Below are 17,477 nucleotides of genomic sequence, written 5' to 3' on the forward strand. Positions count from 1 at the left end.
GGGGATACCCAGATTTCTAATCATCTCACTGTTTATACACTCAATATCCTACTAGGCTAGCACTAAAGTCAAACTTAATTATATGTGTCTGACCTTGGTCAAATTACTTAGCCTCAGTTTCATCTGCCAAATGAGGATTACACCAACATCTGCCTCATAGGGTTGCTGTGAGGGATAAATTAGTTGATGTATGTAAAACAGTGAAAGTAGTTACTGGAATATGCTATACCCTACAGGTGTGTTAGCTATAATTACAAATGTTAGTATTATTATTATTATTACTGGTGGTGACAATAGTAATAGTGTTACTATCAGACTTTCATGGGAATTCTGGATATGTTTTCACCAACAAACATACATGTAGGGGTATGTATCTCTTGCCAAGTAGCTAATCAAAGTTGGATGTGGCAATAAAAATTATTTTTGATTTTGGAAGGACATGACTCTGTTAATACAAATCATTCACTTTGATTTCTGGGTTTCTTCTCAGAGCATGAAAGTGGATTTTCTACAGGAGAGAAACTAGGGAAGAAAGATAGACATACTTAGTCTCCATCCCCATAGATCAGTGAGATCATTCTTAAACAAATCAGAGCCACCTGATAACTTGAATGCAGACTCAAGAAAATTAATGGTTACTTTAAATTGAATATATACAAGACTATATAGGAATGTTTACAATGACTTGATCATAATTATAATATTGCTAGAAATATGTACATTGATAAGTAAATATATACATTGGCTAAGTCTAGGGGCTGTGCCATATTTTTTTAAAGCATCCACTAAGTCTGTATAACGTTAGCAAGTTTCTGGTGAGAGAAAGGCATCGGGAGAGAAATGTGTCTCTCCTAGGTTCAAAGGAAAAAACAGTGCTTGTTTTGACATAGTCATCAAATGTACATGGGAAAATAAATATATTAATAGTGAAACACAAGGCACAGTTCTGTCACTTCTAGAGTGATGTAAAAACCACATATGTCTGAATCAAGATGGAAACGATTGAAGGAAAACAACAGTGGTTTTTTCCTACGGGAGCTCAGATGGGATAGCATAGATGCTTTCTATGAGTGAAGGCCTGGTTTCAGTACCTTGGACAGTGACACAAGGACACACCTCCCAAACAGCTTAGCCTGGTGCTACCCATGATGTGCTGGGATGATGCACTGTACCTCTTCCCTGATACACAGATTAGTATGCTGGCTTTGGGTAACAGCCTGGTTATATGGACAGCCAATGTTTTACATTTAGTTTCACAAAATCCTCACAGAATTCTACCCTCTGATCTGTAAACACATCTTATTCACCTGGAAAACATCTTTGTCACTGGATATGCTCTATACAGTTACCACCTTTCAAGTTAGTTAATTCGAGTTAGTTAACATATAGTGTAGACTTGACTTCAGGAATAGAACCCAGTGACTCATCTCTTACATATGACACCCAGTGTTCACCCCAAAAAGTGCCCTCCTCAATGCCCATCACCCATTTAACACACTCCCTGGCCCCAATCATCTTTTGAAGTAATGTTAAGAACAAAAGCCTAAAACCCTAGAAACAAGGACTACTAAAGAAATGAGCTCTCACTACTGCAAATAGGACGTAGGAAAAATTTAAGGCTGATTTTTTCTTCTGACAAAATATTTTAAAGCCTGGAATCATTTTCTGAAATGATTTTTTTTATTTCTTTACTCCTGGGGGAGCTTTCAAAAGAGGTTAAATCAAGCTCACAAGGACGGCAGCTTTAAAATCGCATGGAAAGTTTTCATTAACAAGCTGTGGATCTTCAAGCCTTCTAACTTATAAATTGAAATACTTCAGTTTAATAGACCCCAAGAGGCTATAAGCCCAGAAATTACAGTGTATATTTTGTTCAATGCAACTAAAATGGGATCTCCAAGGCACATGACTGAGGGTATCACTGGACCAAATCTGTGCTCTATCAAACACAGTTCAAAAGACACTTTGGAAAGAGATCTGATTAGGAATAAAAAGACCTGAGTTTCCTGGTTAGGTCAATTCTTTGCTGTGTGATCCTGGGGAAGTTACTTCCCTTCTCTGAGCCTGTTCCTTCAAAGGTCAAATGAGAAATAAGACTGGCTGATCCCTTCTAATTCTAACATTCTCTAATTTCACAAATAGTGAACATCTGGCTGAAATAGCCTTTTCTAAGTCCATGAGTCTAATGATAGTTAAATGTGAAATTAATTGTAGAAATAAACAGGGTTTGGATAGGAATATAAAATGGTCACATTCAACATAGAAGGAAAGATGCATGTTGTACCAGGGCATCAGACTAACATGGAGGCCGAGCAAGAGCTCAGACTAAAATATTAGCTGTGGGTGCTATTAATTCCACAGTATGCATGACAGGAAGGAAAGCCTTACACACAACAACCAATTAAAGCCCAATGACATGTCAAACCTCTAACCACAGCCTGGCACCTTGACAGGAAGGGTGAGGGGAAGCTCTGTTCCCTGAGACATCAAAGGTTCTGATTACATCAGAGACTTTTGTACACACTGAAGCAGTGGTGACCATGACGCCCTCCTCTACTATTCCCAAATGCATTCATCCGCATTTGTGATGTTGAAGTGTGTTGTGTGAGCATGTGCCTGCACCAGCTCTAAAACTTCTCTAGACAAAAACAGGAGGTGCCAGGAGAAATTCTATTAAAATAGGCAGCCTGCTGGGTGGCTCTTACAATAGAAAGAAGTAATCCAGAGTCCTGTGGCTGAAGGCTGAAAAATTTAGTGAAGAAATGTTTCTCCCTCTTTGGACAAGGCAGGGACTGTCAGGGGATAGCCTGGTCGAATATCACTAAAATAGATTAAAAATGTAATAATATCTAGGACCACTTACTTCCCTTGTGTGAAACACTGTGATAAGCATTATATTACAGTATAATATTCACTCATCTAATACAAACTTAAGAAGTCACTACTAATATTAACTCTACTGCACAGATGGATAAACGGAGACTCAGAAAGATAAAATAACAAGTCCAAAGTCACAGAGTTCCTAACTGGCTGTGCCAGATTCAAATCCAGATCAGTCTGATTTAAGAATTTCCAGGTGTATGGCAGGCTGACAGCCTGGACACAGACACAGTGTAGAAGTGGGGAATGGACAGAAGAAGACTGAGACAAAGGAGGGATCCTTGATTGCTTGTTGGGTAGGTGAGAACACAAAGTTCCTGTGCCTGAAACTAGGAAGCTGGGTGATGCCATTTTCCCTCTCCTGCACGTGCACCTACATGCACATGCACACATATACCACAACAATCCATCCTAGTAAGCTAAGCAGTGCCACCTAGTGGAGAACAGAGCCATTACACCAAGCCACGCCCAACTCCGCCCTCCAAGCACATGCCCTAGAGAACCACAAGTTTCTCCATTTTCTTAGTGTACAGACTATAGAGTGCTTCATTGTTTGAGTTCTAGGGGAAACTGGATGTAACTTCATTCGAGTTTCACTCTGTTTGCTGGTTCATCTATTTTTTTTTATTTCTTTTATTTTCTTTTTCTCCTTTCATTTATTTTTCTTGGATACAGAAAAAGAAAATTTTATTTTTGTCTTTTTATTTTATTTTAAAAAAATTTTTAACATTTATTTATTTTTGAGAGACAGAGAGAGACAGAGTGTGAGTTGGGGAGGGGCAGAGAGAAAAGGAGACACATAATCTGAAGCAGACTCCAGGCTCTGAGCTGTCAGCACAGAGCCCAACTTGGGGCTCAGACTCACAGACTGCAAGATCATGACCTGAGCTGAAGTTGGATGCTTAACCCACTGAGCCACCCAGGCGCCCATAGTTTCCTTTAAAATTTTTTTTAAATTCTTTTTACTATGTTTTTTTATTTTTTTCTAAGTATTTTATTCTATTTCACTTTCTTCATTACATTTTATTCTATTTTATTCTATACATATTTTTAATTTTTAAACTTTCTTACTTTTTTCTTTTTCTTTCTTTTTCTTTTCTTTCCCTTTTTTCTCTATTCTATCAAGTTTCAACAACCAGACCAAAACTCACCTAGACAGAGGATCTAGCTTCTTTTATTTGATTTTCTGTGTTGTTTTTAATTTTTTTTACTTTTTATTTAAGTTATCCTTTTTTTCCTCCAAAATGGCAAAATGAAGGAATTCACCCCAAAAGAAAGAACACAAAGAAATGACAGCCAGGGGCTTAATCAACACAGATATAAGCAAGATGTCTGAACTGGAATTTAGAGTCACAATAATAAGAATATTAGCTGGAGTTGAAAAAAGCATAGAATCTCTTTCTGAATAGATAAAAGAAGTAAAATCTAGTCAGTATGAAACTTAAAATGCTATAACCAAGAGGAAATATTGAATGGATGCAACAGTGGCAAGGATGGATGAAGAGAGCAGCAAATCAGTGATAAGAGAAGACAAATTATGGAGAATAATGAATCAGAAAAAAAGAGAGTAACTAAGGTAAAAGAGCATGGTACAAGAATTAGATAACTCAGTGACTTATTAAAAAGGAATAACATCTGAATCATAGGAGTCCAAGAAGATGAAGAGAGAGAAAAAGGGGTAGAAGGTTTATGTCAGCAAATTATTCTGGAAAATTTTCTTACTCTGGGGAAAGACATAGATATCAAAATCCAGGAAGCACAGAGAACTCCCAATAGATTCAACAAAAACTGACCATCAACAAGGCATATCATAGTCAAATTCACAAAATACACAAACAAGGAAAGAATTATGAAAGCAGCAATGGGGAAAAAAAAGTCCTTACCCTATAAGGGAAGACAGAACAGGGTTGCAGCAGACCTATCCACAGGAACCTGGCAGGCCAAAAAGAAGTGGCAGGATATATTCAACATGCGGGATTGGAAAAATATGCAGCTAAGAACTCTTTATCCAGCAAGGCTGTCGTTCAAAACTGAAGGAGAGATAAAGAGATTCCTGACAAACAAAAACTAAAGGAGTTCATGACCACGAAACCATTCCTACAAGAAATTTGAAGGGGGACTCTCTGAGTGGAGAAAAGAAGAAACAAAACAAAAAAGACCAAAGGCAACAAAGACTAGAAAGGACCAGAGAACACCACCAGAAACTCCAACTCTATAGGCAACACATTGGCACTATATTCATATCTTTCAGTACTTACTCTAAATGTTAATGGACTAAATGCTCCAATCAAAAGACGTAGGGTAACAGAATGGATAAGAAAACAAGATTGATCTATATGCTGTTTACAAGAGACCCACTTTAGACCTAAAGACACCTTCAGATTGAAAGTCAGGGGATGGAGAAACATCTACCATGCTAATGGTCACCAAAAGAAAGCTGGAGTAGCCATAATTATATCAGACAATCTAGATTTTAGAATAAAGGATGTAACAAGAGATGAATAGGGCATTATATCATAATTAAGGGGTCTATCCACAAAGAAGATCTAACAATTGTAAACTTTCATGCCCCAACGTGGAGATTCTCAAATATATATCAATTAATCACAAACATAAAGAAACTCATTGATAATAATACCATAATATTAGGGGATTTCACCACCCCACTTACAGCAATGGACAGATCATCTAAGCATAAAATCAACAAGGAAACAATGGCTTTAACTGACACACTGGACTGGATGGTTAACAGATATATTCAGAACATTTCATTCTAAAGCAGCAGAATGCACATTTTTCTCAACTGCACATAGAACATTCTCCAGAATAGATCACATACTGGGACACATATCAGCCTTCAACAAGTACAAACAGATTGAGATGACACTGTGAATATTTTCATACCACAATGCTATGAAACTCAAAATCAACCACAAGAAAAAATTTGGAAAGACAATGAATACTTGGAGATGAAAGAACATTTTACTAAAGAATTAATGAGTTAACTAAGAAGTTAAAGAGGAAATTAAGAAGTAAATGGAAACCAATGAAAATGATAACATGACAGCCCAAAACCTCTTGGATGCAGGAAAGACAGTCATAAGAGGGAAGTATATAGCAATCCAGGCCTTCCTAATGAAGAAAGAAAAGTCTCAGGTACACAACCTAACCATACACCTTAAAGACCTTGAAAAATAACAGCAAAAAAAGCCCAAATCCAGCAGAAGACAGGACATAATAAAGATTAGAGCATAAATCAGTGTTATCAAAATTAAAATAATAATAATAATAATAATAATAATAATAATAATAAAGGAGTAGAACAGATCAATGAAACCAGGAGCTGGTTCTTTCAAAGAATTAACAAAATTGAAAACCCCTAGTCAGATTGATCAAAAAGAAAAAAAAAAAAAAAGGACCCAAAATAAATAAAATCAAGAATGAAAGAGGAGAGATCATAACCACCACTGCATAAAAACAAATAATAAGAGAATATTATGAGAAATTATGTCAACAAATAGGGCAATCTGGAAGAAATGGACAAATTCCTAGAAACATATATTACCAAAACTGAAACATGAAGAAACAGAAAATGTGAACAGACCCATAACCAGTAAAGAAATTTAATTAGTCATCAAAATCTCCCAACAAACAAGGGTCCAGGGCCAGATGGCTTTCCAGAGGAATTGTACCAAACTTTTAAAGAAGAGTTAATAGGGGAAAATGACAGTGTAGGAGGACGCTGGGCTCACCACGTCCTGCGGATCACTTAGATTCCGCCCACACCTGCCTAAATAACCCAGAAAATCACCAGAAGACTAGCAGAATGGATTCTCCCGAGCCAAGCATATACGGTCCACGGAAGAGGGTAGGAAGGGTGGAGAGGCGGTGCGCGCTACACGGACTGGAGGGAGGGAGTCGGGATGGAGGGGCAGTCCGCTGGCAAAGCAGAGGCCCCGAGTCCGGCTTGCAAAAATGGAGGGGGCGGACGGAGTGTGTTCTGACAGCAAGTGGGACTTAACATCTGGAATGTTATAAGTTAACAGATCTGCTCATGAACGGGAGGGCTGAAGGACAACGGGAGGGAGAGTTGTTGAGCCACAGACAACAGAGCGCAGCTTGGAGGGGAACAAAGGTGCTCACCAGCGCTATCTCCCTCATCCATCCCCCAGGCAAAATCCCAAAGGGAACCAGTTCCTGTCAGGGAACTTGCTTGCACCTCGAAAACACCCAATGCTGTGCTTCTGCGGATCCATCCCTCTGGCGGGTCTGACTCCCTCCTGGTGCCACAGGGCCCCTCCCGACCAGATCACCAAGGAAAAGCAAACTGAGCCTGCCCCTCCTGCCCCTGTGCACCTTGCCGATCCACCCCAGCTAATACGCCAGATTCCCAGCACCACAAGCCTGGCAGTGTGCAAGTAGTCCAGATGGGCCACGCCACCCCACAGTGAATCCCGCCCCTACAAGAGGGAAAGAGAAGGTACGCACCAGTCTGACTGGGGCCCCAGCGGTGAGCTGGGAGCAGACATCAGGTCTGACTGCAGCCCCACCCACCAACGCGAGTTATTCAAGACAGCACAGGGGAAGTGCCCTGCAGTTGCACACCACTCCAGGGACTATCCAAAATGACCAAACAGAAGAATTCCCCTCAAAAAACCTCCAGCAAATAACGACAGCTAACGAACTGATCAAAAACGATTTAAACAATATAAACAGAAAGTGAATTTAGAATAATAGTCATAAAATTAATCACTGGGCTTGAAAACAGTATGAAGGACAGCGGAGAATCTATTGCTACAGAGATCAAGGGACTAAGGAACAGCCACAAGGAGCTGAAAAGCGCTTTAAAAGAAATGCAAAATAAAATGGAAACGATGACAGCTCGGATTGAAGAGGCAGAGGAGAGAATAGGTGAACTAGAAGATAAAATTATGGAAAAAGAAGAAGCTGAGAAAAAGAGAGATAAAATAATCCAAGAGTATGAGGGGAAAATTAGAAAACTAAGTGATGCACTAAGAGAAATAATCTACCCATAATTGATATTCCAGAGGAGGAAGAGAGAGGGAAAGGTGCTGAAGGGGTACTTGAAGAAATTATAGCTGAGAACTTCCCTGAACTGGGGAAGGAAAAAGGCATTGAAATCCAAGAGGCACAGAGAACTCCCTTCAGACGTAACTTGAATCGATCTTCTGCACGACATATCATAGTGAAACTGGCAAAATACAAGGACAAAGAGAAAATTCTGAAAGCAGCAAGGGATAAACGTGCCCTCACATAAAAAGGGAGACCTATAAGACTCGTGACTGATCTCTCTTTTGAAACTTGGCAGGCCAGAAAGGCTTGGCACGATATCTTCAGTGTGCTAAACAGAAAAAATATGCAGCCGAGAATCCTTTATCCAGCAAGTCTTCTATTGCTATCCAGCAATAGAAGTAGAGATAAAGGTCTTCCCAAACAAACAAAAACTGAAGGAATTTGTCACCACTAAACCAGCCCTACAAGAGATCCTAAGGGGGATCCTGTGAGACAAAGTACCAGAGACATCACTACAAGCATAAAACATACAGACATCACAATGACTCTAAACCCGTATCTTTCTATAACACTGAATGTAAATGGATTAAATGCGCCAACCAAAAGACATAGGGTATCAGAATGGATAAAAAAACAAGACCCATCTATTTGCTGTCTACAAGAGACTCATTTTAGATCTGAGGACACCTTTAGATTGAGAGTGAGGGGATGGAGAACTATTTATCATGCTACTGGAAGCCAAAAGAAAGCTGGAGTAGCCATACTTATATCAGACAAACTAGCCTTTCAATTAAGGGTTGTAACAAGAGATGAAGAAGGGCATTATATAATAATTACAGGGTCTATCCATCAGGAAGAGCTAACAATTATAAATGTCTATGCACCGAATACCGGAGCCCCCAGATATATAAAACAATTACTCATAAACATAAGCAACCTTATTGATAAGAATGTGGTCATTGCAGGGGACTTTAACACCCCACTTACAGAAATGGATAGATCATCTAGACACACAGTCAACAAAGAAACAAGGGCCCTGAATGATACATTGGATCAGATGGACTTGACAGATATATTTAGAACTCTGCATCCCAAAGCAACAGAATATACTTTCTTCTCGAGTGCACATGGAACATTCTCCAAGATAGATCATATACTGGGTCACAAAACAGCCCTTCATAAGTTGGCAAGAATTGAAATTATACCATGCATACTTTCAGACCACAATGCTATGAAGCTTGAAATCAACCACAGGAAAAAGTCTGGAAAACCTCCAAAAGCATGGAGGTTAAAGAACACCCTACTAACGAATGAGTGGGTCAAGCAGGCAATTAGAGAAGAAATTAACAAATATATGGAAACAAACGAAAATGAAAATACAACAATCCAAATGCTTTGGGACGCAGCAAAGGCAGTCCTGAGAGGAAAATACATTGCAATCCAGGCCTATCTCAAGAAACAAGAAAAATCCCAAATACAAAATCTAACAGCACACCTAAAGGAACTAGAAGCAGAACAGCAAAGGCAGCCTAAACCCAGCAGAAGAAGAGAAATCATAAAGATCAGAGCAGAAATAAACAATATAGAATCTAAAAACACTGTAGAGCAGATCAACGAAACCAAGAGTTGGTTTTTTGAAAAAATTAAACAAAATTGACAAACCTCTAGCCAGGCTTCTCAAAAAGAAAAGGGAGATGACCCAAATAGATAAAATCATGAATGAAAATGGAATTATTACAACCAATCCCTCAGAGATACAAACAATTATCAGGGAATACTATGAAAAATTATATGCCAACAAATTGGACAACCTGGAAGAAATGGACAAATTCCTAAACACCCACACTCTTCCAAAACTCAATCAGGAGGAAATAGAAAGCTTGAACAGACCCATCACCAGCGAAGAAATTGAATCGGTTATCAAAAATCTCCCAACAAATAAGAGTCCAGGACCAGATGGCTTCCCAGGGGAGTTCTACCAGACGTTTAAAGCAGAGATAATACCTATCCTTCTCAAGCTATTCCAAAAAATAAAAAGGGAAGGAAAAGTTCCAGACTCATTCTATGAAGCCAGTATTACTTTGATTCCTAAACCAGACAGAGACCCAGTAGAAAAAGAGAACTACAGGCCAATATCCCTGATGAATATGGATGTAAAAATTCTCAATAAGATACTAGCAAATCGAATTCAACAGCATATAAAAAGAATTATTCACCATGATCAAATGGGCTTCCTTCCTGGGATGCAGGGCTGGTTCAACATTTGCAAATCAATCAACGTGATACATCACATTAATAAAAGAAAAGATAAGAACCATATGATCCTGTCAATCGATGCAGAAAAGGCATTTGACAAAATTCAGCACTCTTTCTGAATAAAAACCCTCGAGAAAGTTGGGATGGAAGGAACATACTTAAACATCATAAAAGCCATTTTTGAAAAGCCCACAGCTAATATCATCCTCAGTGGGGAAAAACTGAGATCTTTCCCCCTGAGATCAGGAACACGACAGGAATGTCCACTCTCACTGCTGTTCTTTAACATAGTGTTGGAAGTGCTAGCATCAGCAATCAGACAACAAAAGGAAATCAAAGGCATCCAAATTGGCAAAGATGAAGTCAAGCTTTCACTTTTTGCAGATGATATGATATTATACATGGAAAATCCAATAGACTCCACCAAAAGTCTGCTAGAACTGATACATGAATTCAGCAAAGTTGCAGGATACAAAATCAATGTACAGAAATCAGTTGCATTCTTATACACTAACAATGAAGCAACAGAAAGACAAATAAAGAAACTGATCCCATTCACAATTGCACCAAGAAGCATAAAATACCTAGGAATAAACCTAACCAAAGATGTAAAAGATCTGTATGCTGAAACTATAGAAAGCTTATGAAGGTAATTGAAGAAGATATGAAGAAATGGAAAGACATTCCCTGCTCATGGATTGGAAGAATAAATATTGTCAAAATGTCCATACTACCCAGAGCTATCTACACATTCAGTGCAATCCCAATCAAAATTGCACCAGCATTCTTCTCGAAACTAGAACAAGCAATTCTAAAATTCATATGGAACCACAAAAGGCCCCGAATAGCCAAAGTAATTTTGAAGAAGAAGACCAAAGCAGGAGGCATCACAATCCCAGACTTTAGCCTCTACTACAAAGCTGTCATCATCAAGACAGCATGGTATTGGCACAAAAACAGACACATAGACCAATGGAATAGAATAGAAACCCCAGAACTAGACCCACAAATGTATGGCCAACTCATCTTTGACAAAGCAGGAAAGAACATCCAATGGAAAAAAGACAGTCTCTTTAACAAATGGTGCTGGGAGAACTGGACAGCAACATGCAGAAGGTTGCAACTAGACCACTTTCTCACACCATTCACAAAAATAAACTCAAAATGGATAAAGGACCTGAATGTGAGACAGGAAACCATCAAAACACTAGAGGAGAAAGCAAGGAAAGACCTCTCTGACCTCAGCTGCAGCAATTTCTTACTTGACACATCCCCAATGGCAAGGGAATTAAAAGCAAAAGTCAACTATTGGGACCTCATGAAGATAAAAAGCTTCTGTGCAGCAAAGGAAACAATCAACAAAACTAAAAGGCAACCAATGGAATGGGAAAAGACATTTGTAAATGACATATCGGACAAAGGGCTAGTATCCAAAATCTATAAAGAGCTCACCAAACTCCACACCCAAAAAACAAATAACTCAGTGAAGAAATGGGCAGAAAACATGAATAGACACTTGTCTAAAGAAAACAACCGGATGGCCAACAGGCACATGAAAAGATGCTCAACGTCGCTCCTCATCAGGGAATTACAAATCAAAATCACACTCAGATATCACCTCACGCCAGTCAGAGTGGCCAAAATGAACAAATCAGGAGACTATAGATGCTGGAGAGGATGTGGAGAAACAGGAATCCTCTTGCACTGTTGGTGGGAATGCAAACTGATGCAGCCACTCTGGAAAACAGTGTGGAGTTTCCTTAAAAAATTAATAATAGACCTACCCTATGACCCAGCAATAGCACTGCTAGGAATTTACTCAAAGGATACAGGAGAGCTGATGCATAGGGGCACTTGTGCCCCAATGTTTATAGCAGCACTCTCAACAACAGCCAAATTGTGGAAAGAGCCTAAATGTCCATCAACTGATGAATGGATAAAGAAATTGTGGTTTATACACACAATGGAGTACTATGTGGCAATGAAAAAGAATGAAATATGGCCCTTTGTAGCAACGTGGATGGAACTGGAGAGTGTGATGCTACGTGAAATAAGCCATACAGAGAAAGACAGATAGCATATGTTTTCACTGTTATGTGGATCCTGAGAAACTTAACAGAAACCATGGGGGAGGAGAAGGAAAAATAAAAGAGGTTAGAGTCGGAGATAGCCAAAGCATAAGAGAGTCTTAAAAACTGAGAACAAACTGAGGGTTGATGGTGGGTGGGAGGGAGGGGGTGTAGGTGATGGGCATTGAAGAGGGCACCTTTTGGTTTGAGCACTGGGTGTTGTATGGAAACCAATTTAACAATAAATTTCATATATTAAAAAATAAATAAATAAGATAAAATAAAAACAAAAAAAATAAAGAAGAGTTAATATCTATTCTTTTGAAGCTGTTGCAAAAATAGAAATGGAAGGAAATCTTCCAAACTCATTCTATGAGGTCAGCATTACCTTGATTCCAAAACCAGACAAAGACCCCACTAAAAAGGAGATCTACAGACCAATTTCCCTGATGAATATTGACACAAAAATCCTCAACAAGTTACTAACCAACAGGATCCAAGAATACATTAAAAAAATATTCACCATGATCAAGTGGATTTATTTCTGGGATGCAAGCCTTGTTTAATATGTGCAATTAAATCAATTTGATACATCACATTAATAATAATAGTAACACATTAAAGAATAAGAACTATACGATCCTCTCAATACATGGAGAGAAAGCATTTAACAAAATACATCATCCTTTCTTGATAAAAAAAAAAACATCAAGAAAGTAGGGATAGAAAGATACCTTAAGATCATAAAAACCATATATGAAAGACCCACCACGAAAATCATCCTCAATAAGGAAAACTGAGAGTTTTCTCCCTAAGGTCAGGAACACGACAAGGATATCCACTCTCACCACTATTACTCAACATAGTGTTAGAAGCCCTAGCCTCAGCAGTCAGACAACACAAAGAAATAAAAGGCATCCAAATCAGCAAGGAGGAAGCCAAACTCTGAGTCTTCGCAGATGACATGATACTCTATATGGAAAACCCAAAAGATTCTACCAAAAAACTGCTAGAACTGATCCATGAATTCAGCAAAGTTGCTGGATATAAAATCAATGTACAGATATCAATTTCATTTCTATATACCAATAATGAAGCAGCAGAAAGAGAAATCAAGGAATTTATCCCATTTACAATTGCACCAAAAACCATAAAACACCTAGGAATAAACCTAACCAAAGAGGTGAAAAATCTATACACTGAAAACTATAGAAAGCTTATAAAAGAAATCAAAGAACACACACACACACACACACACACACACACACACACACACACGGAAAAGTATTCCATGCTCATGGATTGGAAGAAAAAATATTGTTAAAATGTCAATACTACCCAAAGTAATCTATATCTTCAATGCAATCCCTATCAAAATAGCACCAGCATTCTTCACAGAGGTAGAATAAACAATTCTAAAATTTGTATGGAACCAGAAAGACTCCGAATAGCTAAAGTAATCCTGAAAAAGAAAACCAAAGCTGGAGGCATCACAATTCCAGGCTTTAAGATGTATTACAAAGCTCTAATCATCAAGACAGTGTGGCCCTGGCACAAAACCAGACACATAGATCAATGGAACAGAATAGAGAACCCAGAAATTGACCAAAAAACGTATGGCCAACTAATCTTTGACAAAGCAGGAAAGGATATCCAATGGAAAAAGGCAGTTTCTTCAGCAAATGGTGTTGGTAAAACAGGAAACTAACATACAGAAGAATGAACCTGGACCACTATCTTATACATACACAAAAATAAACTTGAAATGAATGAAATACCTAACCATAAGACAGGAAGCCATCAAAATCCTAGAGGAAAAAGCAGGCAAAAACCTCTTTGACCTCAGTCATGGCAACTTCTTACTCAACATATCTCCGGAAGCAAGGGAAACAAAAGCAAAAATGAACTATTGGGACCTCATCAAGATAAAAAGCTTCTGCACAGTGAAGGAATCAACATAACTAAAAGGCAAGTGATGGAATGTGGGAAGATATTTGCAAAGGACATACCAGATAAAGGGTTAGTATCCAAAATCTATAAAGAACTTACCAAACTCAACACCCAAAAAACAAATAATCCAGTGAAGAAATGGGCAAACTACATGAGTAGACAATTTTCCAAAGAAAACATCCAGATGGCTAACAGACACATGAAAAAATGCTCAACATCCCTCATCATCAGAGAAATGCAAATCAAAACCACAATGAGATACCACCTCACACCTGTCAGATGGCTAAAATTAACAACTGAAGCAACAACAGAGTTGGCAAGGATGTGAGGAAAGAGGAACTCTTTTGCACCATTGGTGGGAACGCAAACTGGTGCAGCCACTCTGGGAAACAGTATGGAAGTTTCTCAAAAAATTAAAAATAGAACTACCCTACGACCCAGCATTGGACTACTAGGTATTTATCCAAAGGATACAGGAGTGCTGTTTTGAAGGGGCACATGCACCCACCCCTATATTTATAACAACACTATCAACAATAGCCAAAGTATGGAAAGAGCCCAAATGTCCATTGACTGATGAATGCATAAAGAAGATGTGGTATATATATGCAATGGAATATTAATGGGCAATCAAAACAAATGAAATCTTGCCATTTGCAACAATGTGGGATGGAACTAGAGTGTATTATGCTAAGCAAAATTAGTCAGAGAAGGACAAATATATGACTTCACTCATGTGGAATTTAAGATATAAAACAGATGAATATAAGGTAAGCGTAGCAAAAATAGTATAAAAACAGGGAGGGGGACAAGACATAAGAGACTCTTAAATACAAACTGAGAACAAACTGAGGGTTGCTGGAGGGGTTGTTGGTAGGGCGATGGGTTAAATGGGCAAGGGGCATTAAGGACGACACTTGGGATAAACATTGGTGGTTATATGAATCACTGGATTCTATTCCTGAAATCATTATTGCACTATATGCTAATTAACTTGGATATAAATTTAAAAAAAGATATTCCCCCTCCCCCCAAAAAAAAGAATTGCCAGGTGTATATATACAGTGGAATATTACTCAGCCATTAAAAAGAATGAAATCTTGCCATTTGCAATAACATGGATGGAGTTAGAATACGTTATGCTACACAAAATTAGAGAAAGACAAATACCATATGATTTCACTCATATGTGGAGTTTAAGAAACAAGACAAATGAACATAGGGGAAGGGGGGAAAAGAGGAAAGCAAACCACAAGAGACTCTTAACAATACAGAACAAACTGTTGATTGAAGGTGTTGGGCTAAATTGATGATGGGGATTAAGGAGAGTACTTGTGATGACCACTGAGTGTTGTATTTAAGTGATGAATCACTAAAGCCTACACCTGCACCCAATTTTACTATATGTGTTAACTAATTAGAATTTAAATAAAAACTTGAAATAAAAAAATTGGCAGGTAATAAGTATTAACAGGCTCCGGTAATGGAGCTTATAGTTGTTATTCTACAGTCCCCAAAGTGAGGGCATCACAGATCCAATAACACTCCAGCTGCAAACAGAAAAAATCAGTTTCTCTCAAGATATCTAGAACTTTCAAAATGTGGACACTTACAAATCTTACTTCTATTCCTCCATTGCAAAACCCACTCATATTTATTCTACCATCCTAAGTCTGAGCTGATAGAACGCAACCACCTAAGGCAAGTTACAGGTCTTTTTTGGGCCTCAATTTCCTTATCTGTAAAATAAAGGCTTGTATTCATTATTTGTAGGGTGCCCTCCTGTGCTAAAAAGGTAAAAGACAGTAAGTAGCTTTGAGAAAGGAAAGTTTGTCTTGAAAAGCTGTCTGATTTTTTTTTTCTATTGTGCAAAGCTAAAAATCACTCTTTACACCCCTCTTTTAGTGAATTTGAAGCCACTGTGGGAAACAGGTCAGAAAGAATGGGAGAGTGGGATATCATCCATTTTCACCTCCCTCCCCCAATCTTATTTTACTCACGGGGATGTGCCAATTGCCTTTGTACCAAGGTTTAGTGAGCCTTTAAATATTTCAAGATGTATGAGACATTATCCCCTGTTCTCTTTTATTCTGATAACAAGCTGTCTGGGCCCTCTGCCAAAGACCCAATATCTTTGTGCAGTTCTACATGAATATGATTTTTCTCTATGCCATGGTCACCATTAGGGAAGATAAATAAAACTAACATTGGCAATGAGGACACTTACCTTTCTATTGTTTCTTATATAATGAAAGAAAAAGTTCATCATTACAACACTGCAACACCAGCATGAAGACTGGTGTCTCTTGGACTGGAAAAGATAGATTGGGGGTTGTTATTATGAGTGGCCTGAACAGATGTTACTTGATAGGTCCCTATCTATCAACCAGGAGATATTTTTATGTCAAAGAAAACTCTCCCTCATTCTGTTATACAAGTAGAGATTCTGTCCTTTGTGTCCTTAATAGGTTCTTACAAACACGTAAATGGTAAAGAGTTAAAGAAAAAAATAAGATCATAATTCAAAAGTTTTCTAAATTTCAGTTCTAGACTATTAGTGATAGTAATGCTCCTTAGGGGGGAAAGAGGAGAATAGATAATCAAATCAGTTTGGAAATAAGAATTATAATCCAAATCTGGAGTCTCTATTCCATTGGTCTGTGTCTGTTTTTGTGCCAATACCGTACTGTCTTGATCACAGCTTTGTAGTAGAGGCTAAAGTCTGGGACTGTGATGCCTCCCTCTTTGGTTTTCTTCTTCAATATTACCTTGGCTATTTGGGGTCTTTTGTGGTTCCATAAAATTTTAGGATTGCTTGTTCTAGCTTCGAGAAGAATGCTGGTTACAATTTTGATTGGGATTCCATGGAATGTGTAGATTGCTTTGGGTAGTATTGACATTTTAACAATATTTATTCTTCCATTGTATGGCCAACTAATCTTTGACAAAGCAGTAAAGAATATCCAACGGAAAAAAGGCAGTCTCTTTAACAAATGGTGCTGGGAGAACTGGACAGCAACCTGCAGAAGAATGAAACTAAACCACTTTCTTACATCATTCACAAAAATAAACTCAAAATGGATGAAGGAACTGAATGTGAGATAGGAAACTATCAAAACCCTAGAGGAGAAAGCAGGAAAAAACCTCTCTGACCTCAGCCGCAGCAATTTCTTACTCAACACATCTCCAAAGGCAAAGGAATTAAAAGCAAAAATGAACTATTGGGACCTCATGAAGATAAAAAGCTTCTGCACAGCAAAGGAAACAATCAACAAAACTAAAAGGCAA

At 38.2% G+C, this 17,477-nt stretch overlaps 1 protein-coding gene across 3 annotated transcripts in view; it reads right to left on the reverse strand.

Moving 5' to 3' along the window:
• Positions 1–17,477, reverse strand: part of FAM13C (family with sequence similarity 13 member C) — a 177,950-nt gene that overhangs the window by 16,939 nt on the left and 143,534 nt on the right. The gene's annotated exons all lie outside the window — the stretch shown is intronic.

The sequence above is a fragment of the Neofelis nebulosa genome, chromosome 13 (genome assembly GCF_028018385.1).
Source record: "Neofelis nebulosa isolate mNeoNeb1 chromosome 13, mNeoNeb1.pri, whole genome shotgun sequence".
Taxonomy (NCBI): domain Eukaryota; kingdom Metazoa; phylum Chordata; class Mammalia; order Carnivora; family Felidae; genus Neofelis; species Neofelis nebulosa.